General features: G+C 46.7%; 1 long non-coding RNA gene across 1 annotated transcript; it reads right to left on the reverse strand.

The window, feature by feature from the left end:
* Positions 1-12: 12 nt before the first annotated feature.
* LOC119404173 (uncharacterized) lies at positions 13-26,650 on the reverse strand. The gene is made up of 3 exons (XR_005186202.2): positions 26,240-26,650; positions 15,801-15,860; positions 13-336 (listed from the first exon to the last, which is right to left on the reverse strand). It is a non-coding gene; the product is annotated as an uncharacterized LOC119404173 (long non-coding RNA).
* Positions 26,651-27,088: the final 438 nt, after the last annotated feature.

Raw genomic sequence — 27,088 nt, forward strand, 5'->3', positions numbered from 1 at the left:
GAGAAAGAAACAGAGAGAGAGATGAACTTTATTGGGAATATGCTGGAGACGCAGACATGAAATATAAGAGCCTAGCCCGCTATTTTGACACCATGAAATGCACCCCAATTTTAATGAACCTAGATTTCCTGGCCCAGAGGAAGTTGACGTGACAGACTAGAGGTGCAGAAAGATATAAAATTCCTCTATAAGGTCATTTTCAAGGTATGATGTCATCGATCGTAGATGGAGCAGCAGTGTGTATGTTAGAAAATGTCAAATTTTCGGGGACCTCTTAGATAAGTTCTGGAAATATTGCAGGGACAGATAGGTTTATAACAGAAGATTGTGGACGACCTGCAAGAAAAAAGGCACAAGGTCACGTTCATTTCAAAGAAAGCGTTTAGCATAGGTAAAGGCATAGGTTTGTCTTTTATGTTTAATTTATTTCTCATCACACCGCTCTCTGCCCCCGAACTCCCTGTCTTATGAGGTGCATTTTCTTGCCTACCGGCGGTTTGGCCTTTTGAAATGTCAAAATGTGCTAAATGAAGCTGTCGCAAGGTTCAGAGCTCGCTTCAGGTGTGACATTTCCCGAGCTTTCTCTCGGGGTAAGCCTGACTGTTCTGTCCTAGATAGTGTGGAATTGACAAATAAAGAACAGCTCCTGACCGCGGTAAAATCTGTTTTACATTTAGGGAGTCCGCAGCTGGAACGCCATTAGGAATGAGAATTTGCCTAAAAAAAAAGCGTATACCGGTGCAATTGTAGCATTCTTAATTGAAATTTCTGCGCGAATGTTACATCAGGCGAAATGAAAAGAGGCTAAAGTGCTTACTAAAGACCAATACTTTTTTGGCAAGAAACACATTTACTTGTAAAGGCGCACGTGATGAGGAAAGAAATAACACGATATTTCCTAATTCTGCTAAACAAGGTAATCTATTCCGTCAAGCGCAGTACCCTTCCGAACCCGTTTTATTACGTGGCCTACCAATCATGTAGGCCTCCTGCTATGATATGCACGTAGATACGCATTAATGTTAATTATTTTTAGCACGATAGTGTGTTATGCCGGGGTGTACCAAGACCTCACTGGCGTATTTCCGTCACGCATATGATGTTTGTAAAGTGCATACTAACGGATGGGAAAGGAAAAAGTAGAAGAAAAAGTTCCGCCGCCGGGAATCAAACTCATGACCTATCCGTCGGCGATGATAGGCGCCCGGCGCTCTACCGACTATGCCACCGACACACTTGCACGCGGTTCCATAAACGCGCCTCATATCTTTCGCATACTCTCTCTCGCACGGTGCTCTCTGTTGGCGGGGCTAGGCTGGGTGGGGCGGTGCCACCGTCTGTGAGCGGGGAAGTGAGGTACTGCCTCTTGACACTAACGAGCGCCGGCAGATAGCGATTTGGTGACGACGCAGTTAGAGCATGAGGTACGACACATTTGTGCAAATTATTCTTGTTTAATCATTAATTCGCGTAAAATTGTCGTTACGGCTAGAAGTTTTATGTGAAAACATCAGCCTCATAAAACTCTTATTTGGGATTCCTGCAGCGAAAATGTGGTGAATAAAATTGATGACCACGGAGTAACAGCAGAGGTAACGTCCGTTACTTATTTTTTCGGCAACTGTAACGGTAACGCGTTACCTTTTTTAAGAGGTAACGTAGGGCGGTTAGCCGTTCTTTTTTGTTAGCCCAACGTGTAACGTATTTATTTACTTTTCTTCGGTAACGCCTCCAACCCTGGTTTATAGCAAAATCACAGAAGTCACGGCGTGACTCGAGCGGTGTGAGGTTGGGTTATGAGTATGCGCGAAGGGTTGCGACTGATAACATTTATACTGATATGTTGCTCTCGATAACACGTAGCTTTGACGGTGAAAAAGTGCGTCGTACTAAAAATACAAAAATAGGAAATTCGTGCCCAGTGAGAAAATAGACAGAACATCGATTAAAGGAGGCATGCGTGTTGAACGTATAGTGGCTGTGGATCACCGCAGACGTAGCGGTAATGTCTCGAAGAGCCTATACTGGCAACGGATTCGCGGAGTCCGTAAACTTTTGCGATTGACGACTGTCCATTCCTCGCGAGGTTTCATGATGAGGCTATGAATTAACGATATCAGGTGTTACACCCTGCGTAATACTGTTTATTTTATTTGCATGTGGAGTACATACATAGTCATCATCACCATCATTATCATCATGAGCCTGACTACGCGCACTGCAGAGCAAAGGCCTCTCCATGTTCCTCCGTGAAAATTGGTTCGGTGCTAGCTGCAGCCATGTTATCCCCCCAACATTTTGATCTGATCTGCCCACCTAACTTTCTGCCTCCCTCTGGCTATATGTGAGTGAGTACATACATCAGTAGTATATAAATATGCGGAGGCCCTGATTGACATAGGAGCAGAGAGCGATGTAGCAGCTGCGTTAATCCAGCATTCTGAGCAAATAAATTTTCGCTTTTACTTTGGAAACGTGGCTGCATATATAGTTGCAGGACCTGGTCGGCAAACGATACAACTGCTGTACAACAGTGACAGCACTCTGGCAGTCGATACACATGGGCTATAGGTTCTGAACTTAATGAACCTAGATGACGGACAATGATGCCACATATGTATTTGCTGATTCCACCGACATCCCCCAGTGATGACGACAAATGGTCGGTATTAGTCAATTGCTTAAAAATACGCTAATGCCGTCAGGAGAATGTAGCAACGCCGCTTCCGCTTCAATGCACTTTGTCGTTTCTGTGTACTTTGCTGATTTCTCCGCACAGGCTTTATCGTGAGTCTATTGGACACGAATGTACCATCGATGCTTTGACAACACACAGGGGGCATGTGCGACGGCGGCGTCAGAAACACGTTTCTAGCATCATTGTAGTTACACTCGAAAGTAGGAAAACCGAGTACCAGAAAATTACTTTAGAGTAGATGTGAATTAAACATAACCTAATGAATCTTTTGTAGAGTTGCTAAAGTAAATAAATAGTATAAATGCTGTTTTTGCAGACACCTCAGAGCATAAAGAAGGACTCGTATGTAAAGTCTAAGACCACGTTTCTTTTTTGCGTTTAGACATGCGTGAGGAAATCAAAGATATAGTTAAACAATTGCCAAATAGTATGATACTACCCATTGCGGAATGCAAGTCAGCTTCATGCGTGATTTTATTTGACCATAAATTGAGGCAAAGGAAGTGACACAGCCATGTATGTACCCACAGTGACAGTCTTAATTTTTTTATTTTTATGTGTGCCATTTAGTTTAAGTTTGCTTTCCTATGTTATTTTTTAGTATTTTCTATTATCAGCAAATTTTTATTTGTTTTTTTTTATTTCTGCAACGTGAGCTGTGCAGGTGGAGACAACTAAAGAGCTTATTTTTATTATTTCTTATTCCTTACTTTTGCTCTGTTCATCTGCTTCAGATTTTATAATCTTTATATTGGGCCGAAGGCTCCAGAGTGATCCAACCGGCCAGCCGGCGCGCGAGCTGGGATATTCGTCGGGCTAGTTGAATCGGTTATTGCTAGAGCTCAACCCAGGAACGGGCGCCTAGGAGCTGCATTTAAAAAATAGTTCAGAAGTCGCTGCTGAACCGTACCACGCAGCATCTCCGCAGAGATGGGCAAATACATGAATATACACAGGGAAAATCGAAGCCAAAAGGGGGAGCAGAGGGATAGAGGTATATTGCACCTGTCGCTAGGAAGTTTGCTAGCTCTCGTCGACCACAACGTTACCAGAAAGAGCCTTGTAATGGTTGTCAGGCAGCGTGTATTTCTGTAGAAAAGCTTGTTAGCGCTGCAAAGTTGGGGACAAAAAAACATGGACAACACAGACGAAGCTTCGTCTGTGTTGTCCATGTTTTTTTGTCCCCAACTTTGCAGCGCTAAAAAATTGTTCTACAGTATGTTCCAACTAGCCCCCACCCAAGCTCTTCTGAGCGTTTATTTCGTTAAGCGCATGTTCTTATCGTAGAATTCCAATAAAAAAAAAAGCGTGTTTCGTTGTATGTGTCCAATCGTGCGGCACTTTGTTGGGTCGTATACGAATGCTCCTTCTGCAATTCACTTGCTTACAGGTTTTAATTGCACTGTGCCGAAGAAGGAGAACGCAGAAATTCGTGATGGGTTAACCACGGAAGAATATGTCGAACGATTTGTACCCGGGACGTGTCAACTTAATGTCACCAAGGTCACACCAGCGACGGAGAGTTAGTTACATAAACAGCTGATACACTTCCACGCTTGGCTTGCAGAAGCCATGCTCTGCCGGCATAATTTCAAAAGAAAAATGAGATCTAATAAAATCTACCCAATACACCTATTCTTGACGTAAAGGCTGCATTTCTTCTGTCTCTATGCAGTTGACCTGTTCGGGCGTACATTTAATTGAGTCACGACAAAAAGATTCTCTGTGTGCACTTCTGTTTGAAGCAAGTCCATATTTTTTTGCAGTTCCTGGTTTACATTGACTGCGGTATTGAACAAACAAACAGAAATAGCAACCTGAAATTTCAAGAAATTTAGCCCCAATTTCTTATGAAAGACTGGGCTGAAGTCACAAGCACTCTTTGTCAATGGTCGAGCGTCTTCAATAATAACAGTCACAGATAAAAAATATGTTGTGAAGAGCCAGCTCAAAGATCTAATAATAATAATAATAATAATAATAATAATAATAATAATAATAATAATAATAATAATAATAATAATAATAATAATAATAATAACAACAACAATAATAATAATCAATCAATCAATCAATCATTTATTTAACGTGCCCAGGAACAATTGTAAGGTCTTTGTGCAGGCGCACGCAAAAAAAAACAATAAAAATAAACTATACAATACAGACAGTCTTCAGAAATAAAAAGAGCAAATACACGTAGACAAAGAGAAATGAACACAAAAGGGGAGGAGTAAAATAAGACAACACGAGAAATATTGAAGGGGAATGAAAAATTAGATTGCATATATACAACTATGCGGAAAGACGGAGAAGGGAATACTTTGTACATTGTGCCATACTATGTCAAAACAGTACAAAGCTCGGATAAAAACAATGATTGTGGACTATGAAAAATGTCAAGATCAAGAAAATTAACATTATAGAGACTGTATTCTGTGAACGGTAGAGTGTTGGAAGAAGCAGGCGGGTACATGAAACGGTCTGTTCTCTCTGGTTAACTTACGCGGAATTCGAAAATTAACACAATTGAGAAGTACAGGGCAGGATATGATACCGTGGACTAGCTTGTAAAGAAACAAGAGATCAGAACGATTTCGTCGGCAGTGAAGTGATGGCAATGATAATAATTCAGCAGTATTTGAACGAGATTTTTTAGCAAAGCGATGGTTATATATGCTAAGGAATTTTTTCTGGACTCGTTCAATGGTGTTACCGCTGGATTGAGCAATGCCATTCCATATCACGGACGCATACTCCAGTTGAGGAAGACATAGCGCGGTGTACAATTTTCGGAAGGGCATAGGAGAACGGAATTCTCTAGACAATCTGCAAACACAGCCTAGGGTGCGAAGACCCCGCAAAGCAACACGCTTAGCGTGAGCAGAAAAGTTTAATAATAATAATAATAATAGTATTATTATTATAGTCTTTTAGTGTGAAAAGCTCATTGATTCCTAATCAAAATGGTTTTCTCGCTGGCCGCTCAACTACCACAAATTTTGCTAGTTTCATGACGCAGATCTCCACACCTATTTCTCAGAGAGGACAGGTTGACGTAATCAACTGTGACCTGAGCAAGGCTTTTGACGTAGTCAGCCACACACTGATTATGGTTAAACTTGCGCACTTTGATGTTGACTTGTCGGTTGTGAATCTCCTGCAGAGCTATCTGCTCAATAGATATTGTTATGTAGCCGTAAATACAAAGTGACTAGTGGGGTCCCTCAAGGGTCGGTATTAGGCCCACTCCTATTTTTAATTTACGTTAATGATGTTTCTTTTGCCATTCGTAATTCTTCTTTCCTCTTGTATGCCGACGACATCAAGATTTTAAAGGAAATTCATTCAGTTAACGACTGTCGCTTGCTGCAGTCAGACATGCGCTCTTTTTCCGAATGGTGCAACGGTAATAACCTTTCTCTGAATACCTCGAAGACAAAATTGATGTCTATCACTCGAAAAACATCTAGCGTGTCATTTCAATACTCTGTCAATTCTGTGTCCTTATGCAAGGTTTATGAGATCAGTGATCTTGGTGTTGTTGTTGACAGCGCGTTAAACTTTTCTGCTCACGTTAAGCGTGCTGCTATGCGGGGCCTTCGTTCTCTTGGATGTGTTTGTAGAATATCTCGAGAATTCAGGTCTCCCATGGACCTCCACAAATTGTACACGGCAATATGTCTTCCACAACTTGAGTATGCGTCCATGATATGGAATGGCATTGCTCAATCCAGCGGGAACACCATTGAACGAGTCCAGAAAAAATTCCTCAGCATATATAACCATCGCTTTGCTAAAAATAACTCTGGATCTCGTTCAAATACTGCTGAATTATTATAACTGCCATCACTTCACTGCCGACGAAATTGTTCTGATCTCTTATTTCTTTATAAGCTAGTCCACGGAATCATATCCTGCCCTGTACTTCTCAATTGTGTTAATTTTCGAATTCCGCGTAAGTTAACCAGAGAGAACAGACCGTTTCATGTACCCGTCTGCTTCTTCCAACACTGTACCGTTCACAGAATACAAACTCTCTTTAATGTTAACGATCTTGATCTTGACGTTTTTCATAACCCACAATCACTGTTTTTATCCGAGCTTTGCACTGTTTTGACATAGTATGGCACAATGTACAAAGTCTTCCCTTCTCAGTCTTTCCGCATAGTTGTGTATATGCAACCTAATTTTTTATTCCCCTTCAATATTTCTCGTGTTGTCTTATTTTACTCCTCCCCTTTTGTGTTCATTTCTCTTTGTGTACGTGTTTTTGCTCTTTTTATTTATGAAGACTGTCTGTATTGTATTGTTTATTTTTATTGTTTTTTTTGCGTGCGCCTGCACAAATACCTTACGGTTGTTCCTGGGCACGTTAAATAATGATTGATTGATTGATTGATTGATTGATTGATTAATATACTGAAGGTTTCAGTGCACATAAAATGTGCCTGCTTTCTTTGCGAACAAAGAAAAAAAACGTAACCAAATGCATTCAATACACAAGAAGTTATAGCGAAATAGAAAAAAGTTATATATGTACCAGAACAACTTTATACAATACTGCAAAAACGCACATAAGTATTTGGTAAAACAAAGAGCAGTCCATCAACAACTGGCCCAAACTTCTACTCTTCGAAAGCACATAAGTAGGAATGCAAAAGAAAATAAGTTCACTTTCATCCCCCTTTCCACATACCCGACAAAACAGTGATAGGTAATGTAAAAAAGAAAGAAAGGAAAAAATAGTTAAGTGATGAAAATATATTTATGACAAATGAACAAAAGGCTCATTTAACAGTATTTTTTCATGTTATGTTTGAAAGACCGCAATGAACAAGACGACTTGACATGAAAAGAGATGTGACTCCAAAGATGAACACCATAGAAGCGTCATGTCGAAGCGAAGCGCGAGGAAAAACAGGACACAGTAAAGAACACAACTGTCCCGTGTGTTCTTTACTGTGTCCTGTTTTTCCTCGCGCTTCGCTTCGACATGAATCTATACCAACTCGCCCAGTACTCTATGTTACTTCAGAACGTAGAAGTGAGCTGTAAATCTGCCACAGTTTGATCTTAGGTTTGATTTTAGGTGAAAGAAGGTTATTATGCTCGGAAAACCTGGCATTATTGTTGTTGACGAGGATATGGAAAGGAATACTATCTAATGATATTTCACGATGCATGAGACGGGGTTTCATCATGCTCATCATGTTCCTCGACAGTGAAGGTCGCCCGCCCATGTCGGGGTTCAGTTTCGACGCCGAGGACTTGTTTCCCGTTGCCGCAGAGAAACAGTGATGACTGTAACACAGTCATCACTGTCACCACCAGCGTGGCTGCAAAGGAGGCAGAACGCAACAGTCGTGCACTGGCTATATAGTGCACACGGCTTAGTAGCGGTTGCAGTGTCGGTGGGCTACGGTTAGATTTCTTACCGCTGGCACTCTATATATTGTCACGGGAGTGAGAATATCCGCAATAAAGGAAGAAAGAATGAAAGATATTTACAGGGTGTACACGGGGAGTCTTTCAGCCAAGATGGCGGAACACCACGAACAACAACAACGCGAGCGCTATTGCAATCGTCGTCTCCATCGCCTCGATAGAGCATTCCTTCTTGTTCGTCACGGCTTGTAACAATATTCACATGAAGATGTACTACATAGTTTGTGTGCCGTATATTTACCACGGCTTTCTAATGATGGCGAGCTCACACAATTAGCCTAGTAATGCTGTCGCCACAAAACAGTAGCTTAGGATTAGAATATGTTTATTTCATTTTTATACTTACATATAATGAAAAAGAACTTGTAAATCCAACAAAAAAATTTTAGTGACCACGGGACATCACTGAAGGACAACATGCTAAGGCACTGGATAACCAATGAAGCTGGCGGCATAAAATTTAATATACTTAAATGCAGGCGTAGGCGAAGCCTCAGTTCTTATTTTGTGATTATGCATGATAGTATTATGCGCATAAGCGATTTCACCTGTACCACTGTATGATATTGACACGTAGTTGTCACGGTGAAGAAGGCAGCAGCAAGACTGGGAAATACGGAACTCTTCGTTCGGGCGAACTTGTGCCCAGGAAATGACAAGTTAAAGTACCAGGAATACACGCTGTACACTGACAGTGTACACGCTGTACACTGACAGTCGTCGACCGTCGAGTATACTCATCAGCGCTAAAGTGCGTCTGCATGTTATACCTGTGACATCGAAGGTTCCAGCGTTATCGTTGGTGGCCGAGTTTTATCGGAAGATTCCAAAATAACCATGAAGGCTCCCAGACATTCGGGCGCGGTTTGCGCAAAGCAGTGGGTGTGCACGTAACGGACCGGTTGCATAAAAATAAAAAAAAGAAGCGTGGCAATATTTTATAGGCACATGTGGGCAAGTTGGTTTCCAATGAATAAGTGTTAAATGAGTTCTGAATGTTTGGAAGCTGACGCGTTCATTATGGAAGTGCTTTTGCTTGAGACGGACTGGTTCATAATTTCTTGAAGGTTGATGGTTCAGTCCGTACCGGCGGCAACTTGGCTTTTCGTGCAATTTATTTTTTCACTCCACGACAGTTAAAAGACTACAAATAACATCCCCTGTACCTTCCTTGACTTCCTTGACCGCTGGTTTTATTAGATTGTCTCAGACAAAGAAAACGAGCCCTTGAGCCATCCTCCTTTTATCGGGCATGAAAAAAGGTTACACACTGGATAACCGCTTCCTGCTTTGTACTGGAGAGTTTTTTTTTTTTGCGTACATGAAAAAAAGAGAACAAATACTACAGTTACTGCGGCTCGTTGTGTATTAAGTGATAGTAAAATATCGTCACGTGGTCGTGACGTCGACGAATACAGCAGTCGGCGTTTGCGGGATAAAACTGTTTATTTGGCCGAACTTGTGGCCGGAAAATGAGAACCAGAACTACAGCAATACACGCTGTACAATGATAGCGTCGAACAGGGCGTCGTCCGTCGATCAACTGACAAGCGGTGAAGCGCGTCGGCATTTAAACATTTGCCGTCGAATATTCCAGCGTTATCGCTGGCTGTCGTGCAAATTCTAGAAGAACTTCAGTGTGCGCGTTTTGCGCGCAATCTTAACAAAACGATCTACAATGATCGCGAAGGTTCTCGAACAATGAGGCGCGGTTCGCGCTGAGCGTTGCCGAGTCTTTGTGGCCGAAAACCAAATATAGCAAAAGTGATAAAGAAACGCACGTGGCAATGCCCCCCTCTGAAAAAGCATCGTCCCGATGCTTAAAACAGAACACGGGTAGGGGGGGGGGGGTGGCCGATACATGCAGCAATAATTAACAAGAATAAAGCAAGAAAGTTCAATAAACAATAAGCAAAAGTACAGTCCTTAGATTCACTAACGCGCGTAATATGGCTTCAGGCGCACGACATGGACGACTTCAGGTAGCGCACGGCGCCGCTGAGAGTTCGTTATGCCGTCAGGGACAACCTCGTAGTCCAGTGCGCCGAGGCGTCGAAGTAGCCTCTACGGTCCCAAGTATGGTCGAAGAAGCTTCTCACTAAGTCCCCGTCGGCGTATTGGCGTCCATACCCATACACGGTCACCGGGTTGGTATTCCATGTGGCGTCGTCGAAGGTTGTAGCGGCGGCTGTCAGTCGTCTGCTGGTTCTTGATCCGTAGGCGGGCGAGCTGTCGTGCTTCTTCGGCGCGCTGTAGGTAGGTGGTCACGTCGATGTTTTCCTCGGCGGTCACGTTTGGTAACATGGCGTCGAGCGTCGTTGCCGGGCTCCGTCCGTAGACCAACTTGTATGGAGTCATCTGTGTCGTTTCTTGTACGGCCGTGTTGTACGCGAAGGTCACGTAAGGAAGGATGGCGTCCCATGTCTTGTGTTCGACGTCGACGTACATGGCCAGCATGTCGGCGATGGTCTTATTTAGACGCTCGGTGAGGCCATTGGTCTGCGGGCGGTAGGCGGTGGTGCGGCGGTGGCTTGTCTCGCTGTATTTGAAGATCGCCTGAGTTAGGTCCGCAGTAAAGGCGGTACCTCTGTCTGTTATGAGGACCTCTGGGGCACCATGACTCAAGACGATGTGCTCCACGATGAACTTGGCTACCTCGGCGGCACTGCCTTTGGGCAAGGCCTTTGTCTCGGCGTAGCGGGTGAGGTAGTCAGTTGCCACGACGATCCACTTGTTTCCGGTATTGGACGTCGGGAACGGCCCCAGTAAGTCCATACAGATTTGCTGGAACGGCCGTCGAGGTGGCTCGTTAGGCTGCAGAAGTCCGGCTGGCCTAGTGGGCGGTGTCTTCCGTTGCTGGCATTCCCGGCAGGTCTTTACGTAACGGGTGACGTCGGCGGAAAGGCGCGGCCAGTAGTACTTCTCCTGTATTCTTGCTAGCGTGCGAGAAACACCCAGGTGTCCGGACGTCGGGTCGTCGTGGAGAGCCTGGAGGACCTCTGGCCGCAATGTCGAGGGTACCACGAGAAGGCAATCGGCTCGTAGCGGTGTGAAGTTCTTTTTTAGGAGAACACCGTTGCGCAAGAAAAACGACGTCAGTCCCTGCGTGAATACCTTCGGAACAACGGTGGTCCTGCCCTCGAGGTATTCCACAAGGCCCCTGAGTTCCGGGTCAGCTCGCTGTCGTTCGGCGAAGTCGTCGGCACTTATGGCTCCCAAGGAGCTGTCATCATCCGGGTCGTCGGGCGGTGGTGGGTCGACAGGGGCACGAGACAGGCAGTCGGCGTCGGAGTGTTTCCTTCCGGACTTGTACACGACGGTAATGTCAAACTCTTGAAGTCTTAGGCTCAACCGTGCGAGGCGACCTGAAGGGTCCTTCAAGTTAGCTAGCCAACACAAGGCGTGATGGTCGCTCACAACTTTGAAGGGCCTGCCGTAGAGGTAGGGGCGAAACTTTGACGTAGCCCAGATGATGGCGAGGCACTCCTTTTCTGTTGTGGAATAGTTGGCCTCTGCCTTAGACAGCGACCGGCTAGCATAACTGATAACCCTTTCCAGTCCACCCGTCCGCTGCACAAGGACGGCGACGAGTCCTACGCTGCTTGCATCGGTGTGAATCTCCGTATCGGCGTATTCGTCGAAATGCGCAAGTATCGGAGGTGTCTGCAGGCGTCGTTTGAGTTCATGAAATGCTTCGACTTGCGCTGTCTGCCACCTCAATTCGACGTCCATCTTTGTGAGCTGCGTTAGTGGCTCGGCTATCCGTGAAAATCCTTTGACAAAGCGTCTGTAATAGGCGCACAAGCCGAGAAATCGGCGCACGGCCTTCTTGTCGGTGGGTGGCGGGAAAGCGGCGATGACAGCTGTCTTCTGCGGGTCTGGGAGCACTCCAGTCTTGCTGATCACGTGACGCAAAAACAAGAGCTCCTGGTACGCGAAGCGGCACTTTTCTGGCTCCAGGGTGAGCCCGGAGTTCTTGATTGCTTGAAGTACGTATTGAAGTCTCTGGAGGTGTTCGTCGAAGTTCGAGGAAAACACAACGACGTCGTCCAAGTAAACAAGGCAAGTCTGCCACTTCAAGCCAGCTAATACAGTATCCATGACTCGTTGGAAAGTCGCAGGTGCCGAGCAAAGACCAAAGGGCATGACCTTGAACTCGAACAGGCCGTCCGGTGTTATGAAGGCAGTTTTTTCTCGGTCTCTCTCGTCGACTTCGATTTGCCAGTAGCCGGTCTTGAGGTCCATCGAAGAAAAGTACTTCTCGTTGTGGAGTCGATCTAGGGCGTCGTCTATACGTGGGAGAGGGTACACGTCCTTTTTCGTGATTTTGTTCAGGCGACGATAATCGACGCAGAAACGTAGGGTCCCATCCTTCTTCTTCACTAACACCACGGGTGACGCTTACGGACTCTTTGAAGGCTGGATGATGTCGTCGCGTAGCATTTCGTCGACTTGTTTCTTTATGGCCTCACGTTCTCGCGTCGAAACTCTGTACGGGCTCTGACGAAGTGGCCTGGTACTTTCTTCTGTTATGATGCGATGTCTTGCGATCGGTGTCTGCCGAAGTCTGGACGACGATGAAAAGCAGTCCTTGTATTGCAGGAGCAGGGTTTTGAGCTGGTCTTGCTTGACCTTCGGAAGGCTCGGGTTGACGTCGAAATCTGGTTCGGGACCTCGACTCGTCGAAGCAGGTTCGGTAGCATCGAAGTGGGCGAAAGCATCTTTGGCGGCTACACATTCTTCGATGTAGGCGACCTTCGTACCAATGTTGAGGTGCCTATATTCGTGGCTGAAGTTTGTCAGCACTAGCTTTGCTTTACCGTCACGCAGCTCGGCTATACCTCGTGCGACGCAAATTTGACGGTTCAGGAGTAGGTGCTGATCGCCCTCAATGACGCCTTCAAGGTACGCAGGTTTTTCGGTGCCGACGGAAATAATGACGCTAGAACGCGGCGGAATGGTCACCTGCTCTTCTATCACATTCAATGCATGGTTCCCTAGCGTCGCGCGGGGCGGGAGCGCTTTGTCTGAGGTTAGTGTTATCGACTCAGACCTCAGGTCGATGACGGCGCCATGGTCACTTAGGAAGTCCATTCCAAGTATCACATCCCTGGAGCAGTTTTGTAGGATTACAAAGCTCGCAGGATAAGTCCGGTTATTGATGGTGACTCTCGCCGTGCAGACACCAATCGGCGTTATCAGGTGGCCTCCAGCTTTCCGGATTTCGGGTCCACTCCAAGCGGTCTTTACTTTCTTCAGCTTGGTGGCGAATAGCCCATTGACGACGGAATAGTCGGCCCCAGTGTCGACGAGAGCGGTGACGTTGTGGCCGTCGATGATAACGTCGAGGTCGCTAGTTCGTCGTCTTGCGTTGCGGTTGGGTCGCGGCTTCGGGTCACGGCTGCGTCGGTATGTTCCACTGCTTCTATGTTGCGTCGTCGGGTCTTCTTTAATCCGCGAGGTTTCGTCGGCAGGGCTTCGTCTGCTTTGCGTCGTGTTCTGCAGGTCTCGTCGCGTTGTCGTCGGCGGCGGCCGCGGAGGATCTTCGGCATTTCGTCGTACAGCAACCGCACCTCCATCGGTTGCTGCCCTTAGTTTCCCGGATACGGGCTAGGCGACCGACCCCGGTTTGGGCCAGTGTACTACCGGCGGTGCGGTGACATGTAGCGGCCCGGCGAAGGCGAGCGGGAAGGTCGTCGTTCTTGCCACTGTGTTCCGGTGAGGTAGTCGTCGATGTCGCGATGCCGTTCGCCTGGCTGCGGGCGCGGCGCGTTGACGGCGAATCCTCGAAGCCCCATCTGTCGGTACTGACAGCGGCGGTACGTGTGGCCGGCCTCCCCGCAGTGGTAGCAGAGTGGGCGGTTGTCAGGGGCGCGCCAAACGTCGGTCTTCCTCGGCGGGTATCGCTGGCCGGCTGGCGGGCGGTATGACGTCGGTGGCGGCGGCGGTGGTGCCTGGCCGCGGAACTGCTGGGGCGACGCGGCGTCTTGACGTGGGCGAGGAGGGGGGGCGTTGCGTCGGGCTGCAGCTCACTGCTTGCAGCTGCGGCTGCGCTGACTCGAGGGTGCCCAGACTGCTGGACTTCCTCTCGGACGATGTCAGCAATCGAGGCAACTTCAGGCTGTGGTAAGGGTGATAGCTTGCGCAGTTCTTCCCGCGCGATCGCTCGGATGGTTTCACGCAGGTCGTCGGAGCCGACGGCATGAACAGCTGGGCTGTCTTGAATCGATCGGCGATTATACTGGCGGTTGCGCATTTCCAGCGTCTTCTCAATCGTCGTCGCCTCAGAGATGAATTCTTGAACTGTCAAGGGTGGGTTCCGCATCAGCCCAGCGAAGAGCTCTTGCTTTACCCCTCGCATGAGCAACCTGACTTTCTTGTCCTCGGGCATGGCTGGGTCAGCGTGACGGAACAGTCTGGTCATTTCCTCTCCAAATATGGCAACGCTTTCATTTGGAAGTTGGACCCGCGTCTCTAGCAAGGCTACGACCCTTTCTTTTCTGACGACGCTTGCAAACGTCTGCAGGAAAGCGCTGCGAAAGGCGTCCCAAGTTCGAAGAGTGGACTCCCGAATCTCGAACCAGGTCTTTGCTGCTTCTTCAAGGTAAAAGTAAACGTGGCGCAGCTTGTCCGCGGAGTCCCAGGTGTTGAATGTTGAGACCCTTTCGAAAGTCTCGAGCCAGGTTTCCGGGTCTTCGAATGACGACCCGCGGAAGGATGGCGGCTCCTTGGGCTGCCGGAGTAAGATCGGCGCAGGCTGAACGGGGTCGGTCATCGTCGCTGCGGTCGGTCTTGGGACCTGGGGCTGCCTGGTTTGTTCGGGGGCGCCCCGCCACGGTGGTCTAGTGGTTATGGCGCTCGGCTGCTGACCCGAAGGTCGCGGGATCGAATCCCGGCCGCGGCGGCTGCATTTTCGATGGAGGCGAAAATGTTTGAGGCCCGTGTACTTAGATTTAGGTGCACGTTAAAGAACCCCAGGTGGTCGAAATTTCCGGAGCCCTCCACTACGGCGTCTCTCATAATCATATCGTTGTTTTGGGACGTTAAACCCCAGATATTATTATTATTATTATGGTTTGTTCGGGAAGGAGCCCGTACTCTGGCTGCAGTCCCTTCTGCCTGCGGCTTGTTCGACGATCCGGGTTTTCTTTGCCGTCGTCCTCCTCGCGGCTTGGGCTTGGGTCAGCGCTTCGCGGGGGCGTCCGGATCATGGAAGAAGCAGCACCTCCACCAGATGTCACGTGGTCGTGACGTCGACGAAGACAGCAGTCGGCGTTTGTAGGGGGAAAACTGCTTATTTGGCCGAGCTTGTGGCCGGAAAATGAGAACTAGAACTACAGCAATACACGCTGTACAATGATAGCGGCCAACAGGGCGTCGTCCGTCGATCAACTGACAAGCGGTGAAGCGCGTCGGCATTTAAACATGTGCCGTCGAATATTCCAGCGTTATCGCTGGCTGTCGTGCAAATTCTAGAATAACCTCGAGTGTGCGCGTCTTGCGCGCAATCTTAACAAAACGATCTACAATGATCGCGAAGTTTCTCGAATAATGAGGCGCGGTTCGCGCTGAGCGTTGCCGAGTCTTTGTGGCCGAAAACCGAATATAGCAAAGGTGATAAAGAAACGCACGTGACAATATACTGAATTATACTCACTCATTGCTTCGATAAGCATTCCTTAAGTTCTTAGTGTTCTGGCTTTATTCTCATAATTGCCTGGAAAAGAAATAGATCTAATGTTATGCTAATGCTATATAATACATGCTCTCTCAAGATGCAGCAAAGCGCATTGAGCCTGATTAGGGGATATCCAAAATGTGCAGCGCTACTGTCGACAATCCCATAAGCTCAATCCGCCATGTTTTGTTGGGCGCGAAAACGAAACCAGTCGCATATCACAGCCTATCAGGTGCCAGCTACTTGTTTTTAATCCTCGTTTGCGACGACTTCCCCATGCTTCGTGCGCTGTTCAGGCAACGAGGGAGCCATGACGATGCCGGGAACAAGGTAGCACTAACTTTAATCGAATTTATCAGTTACACGAACGAAGAAAAAGAATATACCTACGCGAACTTGTTTCGTCAACAAGATGGACACCGAGCTTTGGTTCCGAAATGACCGGAGCGCGCGAAAGAACTCTTCAATCTCAGTTCTTATTTCTCTGTGCAGTTTAGTTGCTCGTCTGCAACGTGAGCTAGACTTGCAGAACAATACATTACGATGTATGCAATTTAAAAGATACGACCGACGTCGCACTAGCGCGAGAGAGCTTGAGTGATCAACATTAGCTTGTAGGTGTCGCACATCGATGAAAGCAATGCTTTACGTATATAAACGCGCGTAGGCCGTGTCACAGACGTTGCTGCGCGCGTCCACGGTAAATCAGTGCCGCCACACGAGACTCGATCGGCGCGGCGAAACATCTGGCGTCTTTCGTTAAGCAGCTGGCGTCTTTTCGTTTAGCTTTTAGAAAACATCTGGCGTCTTTCGTTGGTTTATTTGATCAATCAACGGCGTTTTGAACAAAATTTTATCGTTTAATCACGCACAGGAGAAATCTCACCAGGCACTACCTTGGAGGTAAACAATGGCTGCTAATGGGAATGAGAGACAGAAGAAGTCGGCTTTTAGCTAACACTTACACTTCTACTTCTACTAACGTTTCCTACTGGAACATGCCAATGGCTACTAATGGGGAATGAGACACAGAAGAATTGGGCTTTTAGTTAACGCGCACGCTGCGAATTTTTTATTGTTGAACAACGCACAGGAGAATTCTCCCACCGTCACCACCTTGGAGGTCAAGATCTGGTACTAGCGTTAAGACTGGTTACGCACTACGACGAGGACGAACGAGTGCGCTTTAAGGGGCTTCGCCTCTAAAAGATAGGCCAATGAACAAACACGTATAGCGTTCAAGAAAACGAGAACTACAGCACTAAATCCGCGCGATAGATTGCGACCACAAAACTTAAACAACCAATGTGCAGTAAAGGAGCCTTACTCGGGCCGCTCTCTGTATACATTTGAAACGCGCGATCAGTATTTTTGTTTGCTTTGCAGCGCACCACTAATGCACATGTCGATCGCTTGTTTATTCTTAAAATCTACGACACAGGCTACTGCGGAGCGTGTAGAGGTACTTGTGGCTAAAGAAATGAGCCGAGGAAAGCAGCATGCCGTTGCGCAGGTCGCGCAGAAACAACGTGGTGTCAATATATGACAACGGTTCATGACACGTGTATAAAATTGCAGTGGGAAATACAATGGAGATATATTGCAGTGCAAGGTTATGTTAGAAGTTTGACACTCACGCCTTTTCTGCAACAAACACTTTTCTTGAACGCCTATAGCTCATATCGGAAGCGCACGCCACTAGAGAACAGAAGTTGGGCGTTGCGAAGCCGTGTGTCTCTTGCAGCTGCCGTCCAGATGAGGTTTTAAGCGCACAGAGCCCGATACAGAGTTCTAGTCGACTTATGGCAACACAGTGAGTCATCTGACTGTTCGGCGCTGGATGAAGAAATAAACTGTTGCATTTTCTTGGTCAACGGCTGCGGCCATAGGCGTGCGCACAGGGGGGGGGGGGCAGGGGGGGGCGCCCCCCCCCCCTAATCACCTAAGAGGAGGGGCGCGAAATCTGCCCCGTACATTGACCCTTCTACTCACCTAAGAGGGGGGGGGGGTCGCAAAATCTGCCCCATACATTGACTTAGTAGGATGGGGGGTCGCTGCGACGAACCTTCGCCCCCCTTAATGGGGAACCCTGCGCACGCCTATGGCTGCGGCTCAGCCTCTCCATGGCATCTCATTATGGACGCGCTAGCAGATCATTCAGCAACGACGCCCAACAAAAAATGGCGAACGCACCCAGTGTTGCCGGAGCACCAAGCATTATGAATATCCCGTATTACGGACCGATATATTTAATTCTGCAGAAGAACCTTCGAAATTTTTGAAACCTTCATCGGCACTTCAACACGATTTTTGCGTTTGAAGAACAGCCTTTTTGATTTCAGTCAAACCTCCAGAGTATTATGTAGTGCCATCGGTATCGTTTCTATGCAATCAAATGCTGTATCATCTTGTTCTGAGTAAACTGAAATTAAAATGGAAACTGAGACTGAAATTAACATTGATCCGTAGGCTGCACTCCGCCATGCTTGGCGCCTTGTCTGCTAGGCTGTCGCCCTTCGCAAACACCTCTCATTATGACTTCCCCGTTTGTCACGTACGAGTGGATTATATAAAGTGGTACGGAATAAACACAGGTGCGTTTTCTAAGAACAACGAAGGCGTTACAATATGTAGTTACAGTGGTTTACATTCCCCTATTCAACAGAATGGTTCGCTTCAATTTTCCGCTACGTATTTCTATGGAAGCGAACTGAAAGACGATCGAGCACCGAGGCATGTGTTAGACTAAAGTATAAAAAAAGACATCGATTACCCGTGACGTTCTATGGCGGCGCCGTTGGTGCAGCGGTACAATGCCAGATTTCTACTGCGGCTGTTTGTAGAGGCAACCGCCTTTCTTTATTTAAGGAAAAAGTGAAAATTTTCTGTCAGACAAACGGTTAACCATAACGAATCAGAATTGAAGCAGTTTTTATACTAAACTGTGTAATTTTCCTGCATTTGATTCGTAATGTAAATACAAGGTTTAGAGCATGGACTGTGTAGCGGATTCTGGCGGAAATCTTCAGAAACGTCGCTGCGACGTCGATAATGCGTCGCTGTGCATTGCCGCAGCATGAAAGCGCCGTGTTTTGTGATGACTGCTACTGATTACGCATGCTAAGAACGAAATTGAAGGGGCACAATACAGAAGCAAATATATTTCAGAATCTCCACAGTATAGATGGCATAAATAGTCGCGAAACTTGCTAGAAAACGTTCCATGCATGTGAGCAGGTTTATATTATAAAATTTACTTTATGTATGCTCTAAGCAGAAAATTTTGACATTAGGTAGAGGGAATCCGCGTAACATCAACCACCCAAAGTTCGCGATAACTCGTGAGTGAATGAAACCAGTTTTGTTTCACATGAAAAGATTTGCCAAAAGAAATGATGCACTGGGTCGAAGAATGAATTTGTGACGAGTAAGTTTTGATAACGCTTGCAAAAGAAATCTATTGCCGAGTAGTTTACCATGTATTACTAAGCGTGAAGAGGATAGTGGTCTATTTATTAAAGTCTAACAGTAACATTTTAATAGGACTGGCGACACCCTTACCCTCATAAGCAGGTAGAGTACTGGGGTGCTATGTAGAAGAATGGCCCGAGCTTCTCGGGAACACGAGTTTGCTCCGAGCTTGCGCTACGGCGGTCATGACAGGACGACAGTGTGGAGCGCGATAGCAGCGTTTACAAAAACGTCTAAAAGAAGGAGCGTGGTGTCACGAAGGCATGTGCGGCATTTGCGGCGGTTTTCAAAGGAACACCGCGCGCGAACGCGTCAGCGCCGCACTCAGGCAAGATTTCAACAGTGCAGCGAAGTCAGCGCTATTTATTTGCAAACTGAACATCGCGCCTCCCACAGAAGTGTACGTGGGCGTTTGTCCTCTTTCGGGCAAATTCTTTCGTTCCACCTGCAGCATGGAAATTTCCACCCTCGAAGGCAACAAGGGCGCACACATGATAAACGGAAGGGCGCGATAATACGGTACACAAGAAAGAAGATGGACACGGGACAACGCGCTACTAGCAACTGAAATTTTTTTATTCAGGAAAGAAATATTTATACTACTATGCAATCATATCTAACCCAACGAGTCGACACAAAAAACCTAAAAACTTAAAATCTCGCGCTCAGCCTGCCTACGTCAAGTGACGTTCTAGATAGGCTGTCTCCCCCTCCTGCAAACTGATAGAGGGGTGACTGATGCAATGCAGCCCCTCCCTCTGGATGACGAAGGCCTCTACGATCTCCCTCTGCACGGAGCCCCTGTGCTTGTAGATTACTGTCGTCTGATCAAAAGCAGGCTTGCAGCTACCTTGATCACACCCCTTGCAGTGCAGCGCCAGATGGGTGAACGGCCTTCCTATTAATGAGCTGTTGTGCTCTAGCAGACGCACATTCAGGCATCTACCTGTTTGCCCGATATATGCCTTGCCGCACTGCAGTGGTATTCTGTACACAACACCACGTGCGCAAGGAACAAACTGCCTTCCATGCTTGATGGCACATCCTCTTTTTTCGCCCTGTTGTGGCTTGCCTATTTTCTTACTTACTGCTGGGCAGATGTGGCCCACCTTATTTTCTGCGGAGAACACGAGATAAACCCCATATCGTGAAGCCGCTCTCTTCATGCCGTGCGACAGCCAGTGGACATACGGAATTTTTGCCACTCTTTTTCGTTCCTGCGGTTCATCTTTGGCTGGGGGCTTCCCGGCCGTTGCTTAAAGGATCTTTTTATTTTTTCGCAAGCCCCTGCTATGGCATTATCAGGAAACCTGGCATCTTTCAGTCTTTTCGCCTGCGCGAAAAAACTTGTCTGCCAGAGACGTGGGCATGACCTGTCCAAAGCAGATCTTAGGCAAGTCAGCGCTATGCCATTCTTCACCAAGCGGGAGTGCCCTGAGCTGTAATCTAGGAGCGGCTTCGCTGTCCTAGGGGAAAACATCCAGCACACGTGTTTTTGTTCGAATAACAGCTGCAAATCCAAAAAACGCAGCTGCCCATTCTTCGGCACTTCGCACGTGAAAGTCAAGCCCCGCCCCTTGTTAGCAAACATACTGAGCACTTTGTCAACCCTCCTATCGAAGTTCACAGAACTAATTCCGTTTATTATGAATCAACACCAACTCACCCAACTTTTTACCTTACTAAGGGCGCACACGCAGCACTCTCGTGCAGCTCGTTTCGCTTCTATAGAATATTACAGATAAAAAAAAATGGGCCGGTTACTGCTACTTACATTAGACGTCTGGAGATATTTCTGCAGTAACGAATTGGTAGAAACAACGTCTCCACAAAGAAGTAAATAGTAACATTTGTCGCCGCAAATGCCACCAGGGCACTCGCTTCATGGCCATGAGTGGTACGTCGTGAGCGTGGTGAAATTGAACGCGAGACATCGTAGCCATGTGATGATATAACATGTAGTTCTTCGTGCGTATGTCCACAGTCTGTGCGATTAAGCTCATAGATGAATCGGGCCACTCGCTGGCGTTGCGGCGTGAACACTGCTCCTCCGAAAGAGCAAACGCAGTGGGCGGACCCGATCTTCGCCGCGGGCGTCTGTCAATCAAACTGACTGACGCGCGAACTCGGGTACAAACGAGTTGATTTTGATAAGGTCCCAGTTCAACTCGTGACTGTCATAGTGCCGGTGTGACTGTCAACCGTTTGATGCGATATAAGATAAGCAGCAGCTTCTTTGCATATATAATAATTTGGTCAGCTTGCAATACTTTTTTGCACCAGGCTGGAGCCATCAGAAGAGCTTGTGATCCAGCTTTTTACGTTGCTTGTCTGCTCAGTGTGCTCGGTCTGGTTCGGAGTGAAGAGTGCGTCAACTCGGCGTCAGGTTTTATGATAATAATTAGCTAGGAATTAACATGACATTGAATATCTCTGTCTTAATGGGCAAAGTTTTAATTAACGCGACGTTAACCAGCAATGTCTTAATCAGTGTGGAGCAAATTAGCAAAATCATAATTAACGCGATCCTAATGCGGATGACCTTGGAGAGCAAGGTTATAATTAGCTTGGTTTTAATTAGCGCCACCGATTTAACTACAGGCCGACCATGATGAATACACACGTGGCTTCGGCGACTAGCTGCGGCCGCGGTGTTGTAAGGCGCGCGGCCGGAGCTAATCTCAGAGGCCACGGTGCTGATTATTCTAAAGGACACTTAGGCCCGTGTTTTGAAACACTCCCTACCTCACACCATTTCCTTACCTTACGTGAGGTGCCCTTCGTGCCTCCTTATCTTAATGAGCTCCTTGAGGGAGCCAGCGTATTCTAAAAGCTTCATTCAACCTTCCTGTTTCACAAGTCTGGGATCGAGAGTACGTGTGAAATACGGACTAAACATCCGTTTTCACAAGGTGTTGGTTCGATCTAGTTGGTACTCCATGATCAACACTTCTTGCGCAAAATTTTCTTAGACGATGGACGAAACAGACACGGACGGGCGCAAACTTCATGTGTCACGCAGGCGGTGTCTAAAGACCACCGCCTGCGTCAGCACGTGAGCAGGGTGGACGGGGGCAGGGATGGAAATTTGGCCATTCATTGCCACGAGTGTGGATGCAAACCGTTGTATAAACAGTGTACTGCTGTTTTTCATGACGCGGATCAGCGCACGCGAGAGATTGTGGAGGCAGCCAAAATGCAACCGGAGGGCAGCAACTGCGTGAACATGACGTCACTTTCATTGACACAGAAGGAAGTGGCCTTCTTGGAACACTACATTTTGGGGGAGTGAGTAGTTCATGCGCGCTGACATACTGCCCACCTGTGGCATTGTTGTTTTTGTTTTGTGATAGTCATATTTGTGTATATATATATATATATATATATATGTCGCATGTTGATAATAAATTCAGTTGGAAGATTGCGCCCGTCCGTATCTGTTTCGTCCGTCGTCTCAGAAAATTTTGCGCAAGAAGTGTTGATCCGTTTTCAAGCAAGAATAAGGAATATTTTAAGTGCGAAGCATTTCTTGCCGAATCTTTGGCACTTTGAGCGTTTCTATCTATCTATCTATCTATCTATCTATCTATCTATCTATCTATCTATCTATCTATCTATCTATCTATCTATCTATCTATCTATCTATCTATCTATCTATCTATCTATCTATCTATCCATCCGCCTACGTCTGGGTGCTCTCATGATCGCCTCCTTAACTTGGTCTAGACGAAAATTGGCATGGGAGGGTAAGAGGATCTAACGAATGCGAATGTCGGGTCATGACATGCAAAACGTGAAAATCCTGTCGCGTACGTCGTTGAACCCTTTCTTCCAGACACGTGTGGCAAACCCGTTTACCACAGGTCGCGGTGTACGGGTATGCGCCACAGGTGATTGACAATTTATATCTACCCAGGAACGGCGATAACAAACATTGGTAACCTAAATGCGAGAGCGTTAAGAAAAACCGACATCGGCAGCGTTGACCCGACGAATGGAGAGAATAAAAATTTGGATCCCAGCAAGAATCGAACCCAAGCATTCTGCATGGCAATCAGGTATTTTACCACAGAGCCACGCCAGGTCTATAAACTGGTTTCGAAAAACAACCTATGCAGGCGTAATGACGGTGCAATATCAATTGTCGTTGTGGTGCTGGCTATATAATTTTACAAGAAAGCAATAAACACTTCATGTGTACTCCTACGATACAGGCGTCATATCAGATCAACGTCTGTGGTTCCAGTGGTGGCTCCGCTCTTATAGTAGTGTAATAAACATTACATTTGTATTCCTATGATTCAGCAAGCTATAGTGAAGCATTGCTCGACCCCGGAGGAATATTATAACGAAAGTTACGTATGATATTCACATGATTGCACCATAAACTGCACTTAGTTTCGATAATACCGACGTATGTACTCTAACGGGAAGGCTGACGTTACGTCACACAATAAGTTATCCTTTAAACGCCAGTGTTGTCGACGTGCCTGGTAAGACCACTATGTGCACAAAGCTGCTACACTTACAATAAAACGTCGATCCACCTCGTAACGCTTGGCTCGAAGCCATAAACTGCAGCATAGAAGTACTCGCTGATTGCGTCGCGTCAAACCGATTCTCTCATTGCGTGGGATCTGCCAATTTTTTTAGGCATAGCGATGAATAATAATGTGTACACTGCTTTACGTGTGAAATACTGACTAAACGTCCGTTTTCAAGCAAGAGTAAGGAATATTTTTTGAGCATAACGATGAATAACGCATACACTGCTTCTTTGTGATATGGTTGCACATCCTTTTCCGTTTAGTTAATTTTCGCCTGTTGCAGCAGACAAAAACAGGATGGTCGAGCATCCTTGGAGCACATTGCGTTTATTGATGCATTTCAACGGCATGTTATGTGGGAGCCAATAATAAAGATCGTTTAAAAAATTCAAGACATGGGTGAGATTGATTTTCATAACCCAGCAGTGTTAAGCATATGAAAGTTCCTCACTTTGGTGCGAATTGGTCTGGAATGTACTTATGTCCAAGTAAATTATTATGTTTACATTCAAAACAAGGGCACGTCTATCGCGTCGTGCATCGCGCCTTTGTGGATAGACCAGACACGAGGAAGTCTTACAGCAGCGGTCTTACAGCAGCGGTACGTCGTAGACATGTGAAGCACAGCCGCCATCTTCAACAACTGACTGCAGCGCCATGCCGCAGAGCTACTGCCAGATAGGGCGGGGCCGGTGAAGAAACGTCCATCGCTGGATTGGATATGTCGACTACGCATTTACAGCCATAATTTGGTTAAAAAAATAGGGGCAAGGACTTTCTGACTTGCCCTAGCTAGCAGGTAAACCTGCTAAGCTCGATAAAGCGGCTTCGATTCACGGCAGCATTGCATGAGGCCTAGAAGTCCTGGTTTATTTTGAATAAACATAAATGAAGGTGACCGGCTGGGGCCGGGAATACGAAATGACCCTTGTAAGTAACTAGGAAATCGTCAGTGAATTGCGCCTTCATCAATAATAGCAAAGTCATGTGGTATCGGTGACTGTTAGCCTTGCTTCTTGCCGCATTTACCAGTTCCATTTAACATGCCACCTTAACTTCCGCGGGTTTTAGGGCTGCCTTATTTACTCTTTACATTTGAATTTGGAACGGGATTAACGATATCGGAGTTGTAATCTGGTGGCTTCCTTATCTCGATTACCAGTCCGCCATTAATTGAACAGTTTTAGTTCCATATATATTAAAGGGTATCGCTTCGTACTCTGCAACAATATTATATCCCAATTTCGTCTCAATGAACTGTTAATGGTTCGCTGAATAGGAGAAAGTACTTGCTTCCTAATTTATTCAATTACATTGCTCCTTAGTCGCGCTTCTGTCAGTACATCTAATCGAGTTTTGTTTGGCCCGTTCTGACCAATAGGAACCGCATCTACACTGTTCGCTCGCATAGTGTTTTTCGATTGAAGACCGATAACGCAATATAGCTTATAAAAAATGCTGAATCTAAGTAAATCTTTCTTAGTTCAGCATTGTACGTTGATATTAAATCAAACGTGGTTTAGGATGAGCGCTATACAAGCAAAATAAATGATATTTTGGGCGATATAGGGAGACAAGAAGTGAACATTGCGCCTTGTATTTTATTAGATACTACGAAAAAAAATCCGTAAACAAGGGGTGGGTGCTCGAGCGGACGTTTCGACAAGTGGACTTGTCTTCTTCGAGGCTGGAACTGATTTCCTTACCGCTCCTGTGTACATGCTTCGTGCTCTCTCCTCCACAACGGAGAATGAGAGTGGGGGGGATAGACTAACCAAATTCAGCGATATTACCCAACACTATAAAATTCAGCGACGGGAATACCCACCTCCCCACCCCAAACTTAGCCGGGCCCAGTCCGTTCAATGGCGGCAAATACAAACAGGCACCTACACTAATCCCGTAATTATGAAGCACATTTACCCTGATTTGTATACAACCAACTCATGCAAGTATTGCACCAATAGGGCCACACTAGCGCATATTCTCTGGGAGTGTCCAGCACTAATGGGCAAAACTAGGGACGCGGCCTCCAATGAGGACCTTCGGGTGCGTTGGCGGGCCGCGCTGCTCAGCTCAGGACTAGACAATCAACTCTGGGCGATCCAGCAGGCCAAGGAAGCTGCTGAGAGACACGGTCTCTCGGCCGGCTCCTAGGCGGGAACCCAACCCGGAAACCTGCAGGAACTTAATAAAGTTACTCACTCACTCACTTGAGGTTGCTCAAGTGGTGAACGTATCACCGTCGTCGCTACAGATCCTACGTTCACCTACCGATTCTACGTTCAGTGTGAGTACGAGTGACTTTAGTGTACTGCAGTTTGTTCACAGCGTATTCTCGTGTGTTCACAGTATGTTAAAATTATAACAAGTCAAAAAAGCAGAATAATTCCTACGTACCATGGGTAAGAGCCATTCCACTTCTCTCATAACTTACAGAGCGGCTCCTGTATCTTCTGTATATTCCCTCCACTTCCCCAGGACGCCTCATTACTTCCGCATATTTCCTTATTTCCTCGGCCGACACACGCACGCCTGCGTGTCTTCCACGACGCCTATGTCTTGGAGTTTCTCCCATAGCATGCCGAAGAGGAAGCGGTGACTTCGAAACAACCAATCCGGGGCTCGGTTCGGGTAATGGGAATGCTGCAACTAGCGCGGGGGCTTTCTGTTCTATCATAGACAGCATCAAGACGGCGAATGTCGCTTGACTAATAAAACACCACACATTTGCCATATTTATCAGCGCCGCCGCTACCCATAACATTTGCACTGAGAATACGCGATACCAGTATTTGGACGACCTGCACTGAGAAAAAATACAGATTTGGCTTGAGGCTTCCTCACACCCGCTGTGTTTTTTTCTTTTCGGCGCATTTGTGCACATGCTTAGCAGGAGACAATGCACGATTGTTCTCACTTTTCACAGTTGCGCTTCTTATCTTAGTCAAAGGCACAATTGAAACAAGTTCTTGCACTTCCGAGTGTTGGAGCAGATGTGCAATGTTGTGGCAAGAAGCGAAACACCTTCGAAACATTTTTTCCCTCCAACCTCTCATGCTGCATAAGAAACAGCGTAGCTGCATTATTAAAGAGAGCGTAAACACCTGCGTCTGTTGTTGCCGTCACGCGCGCCGCCTGGAGTTCGCCATGAAAGCGCTAAGTTGGCCACTTTCTAAACGCCCCGTTTTAAAGCCAGAGGCTAGCGTTGAGTGAAAAGTAGCCGCCGGGCGAATATGGGCTTGCCGG

The sequence above is a fragment of the Rhipicephalus sanguineus genome, chromosome 9 (genome assembly GCF_013339695.2).
Source record: "Rhipicephalus sanguineus isolate Rsan-2018 chromosome 9, BIME_Rsan_1.4, whole genome shotgun sequence".
Lineage (NCBI taxonomy): Eukaryota > Metazoa > Arthropoda > Arachnida > Ixodida > Ixodidae > Rhipicephalus > Rhipicephalus sanguineus.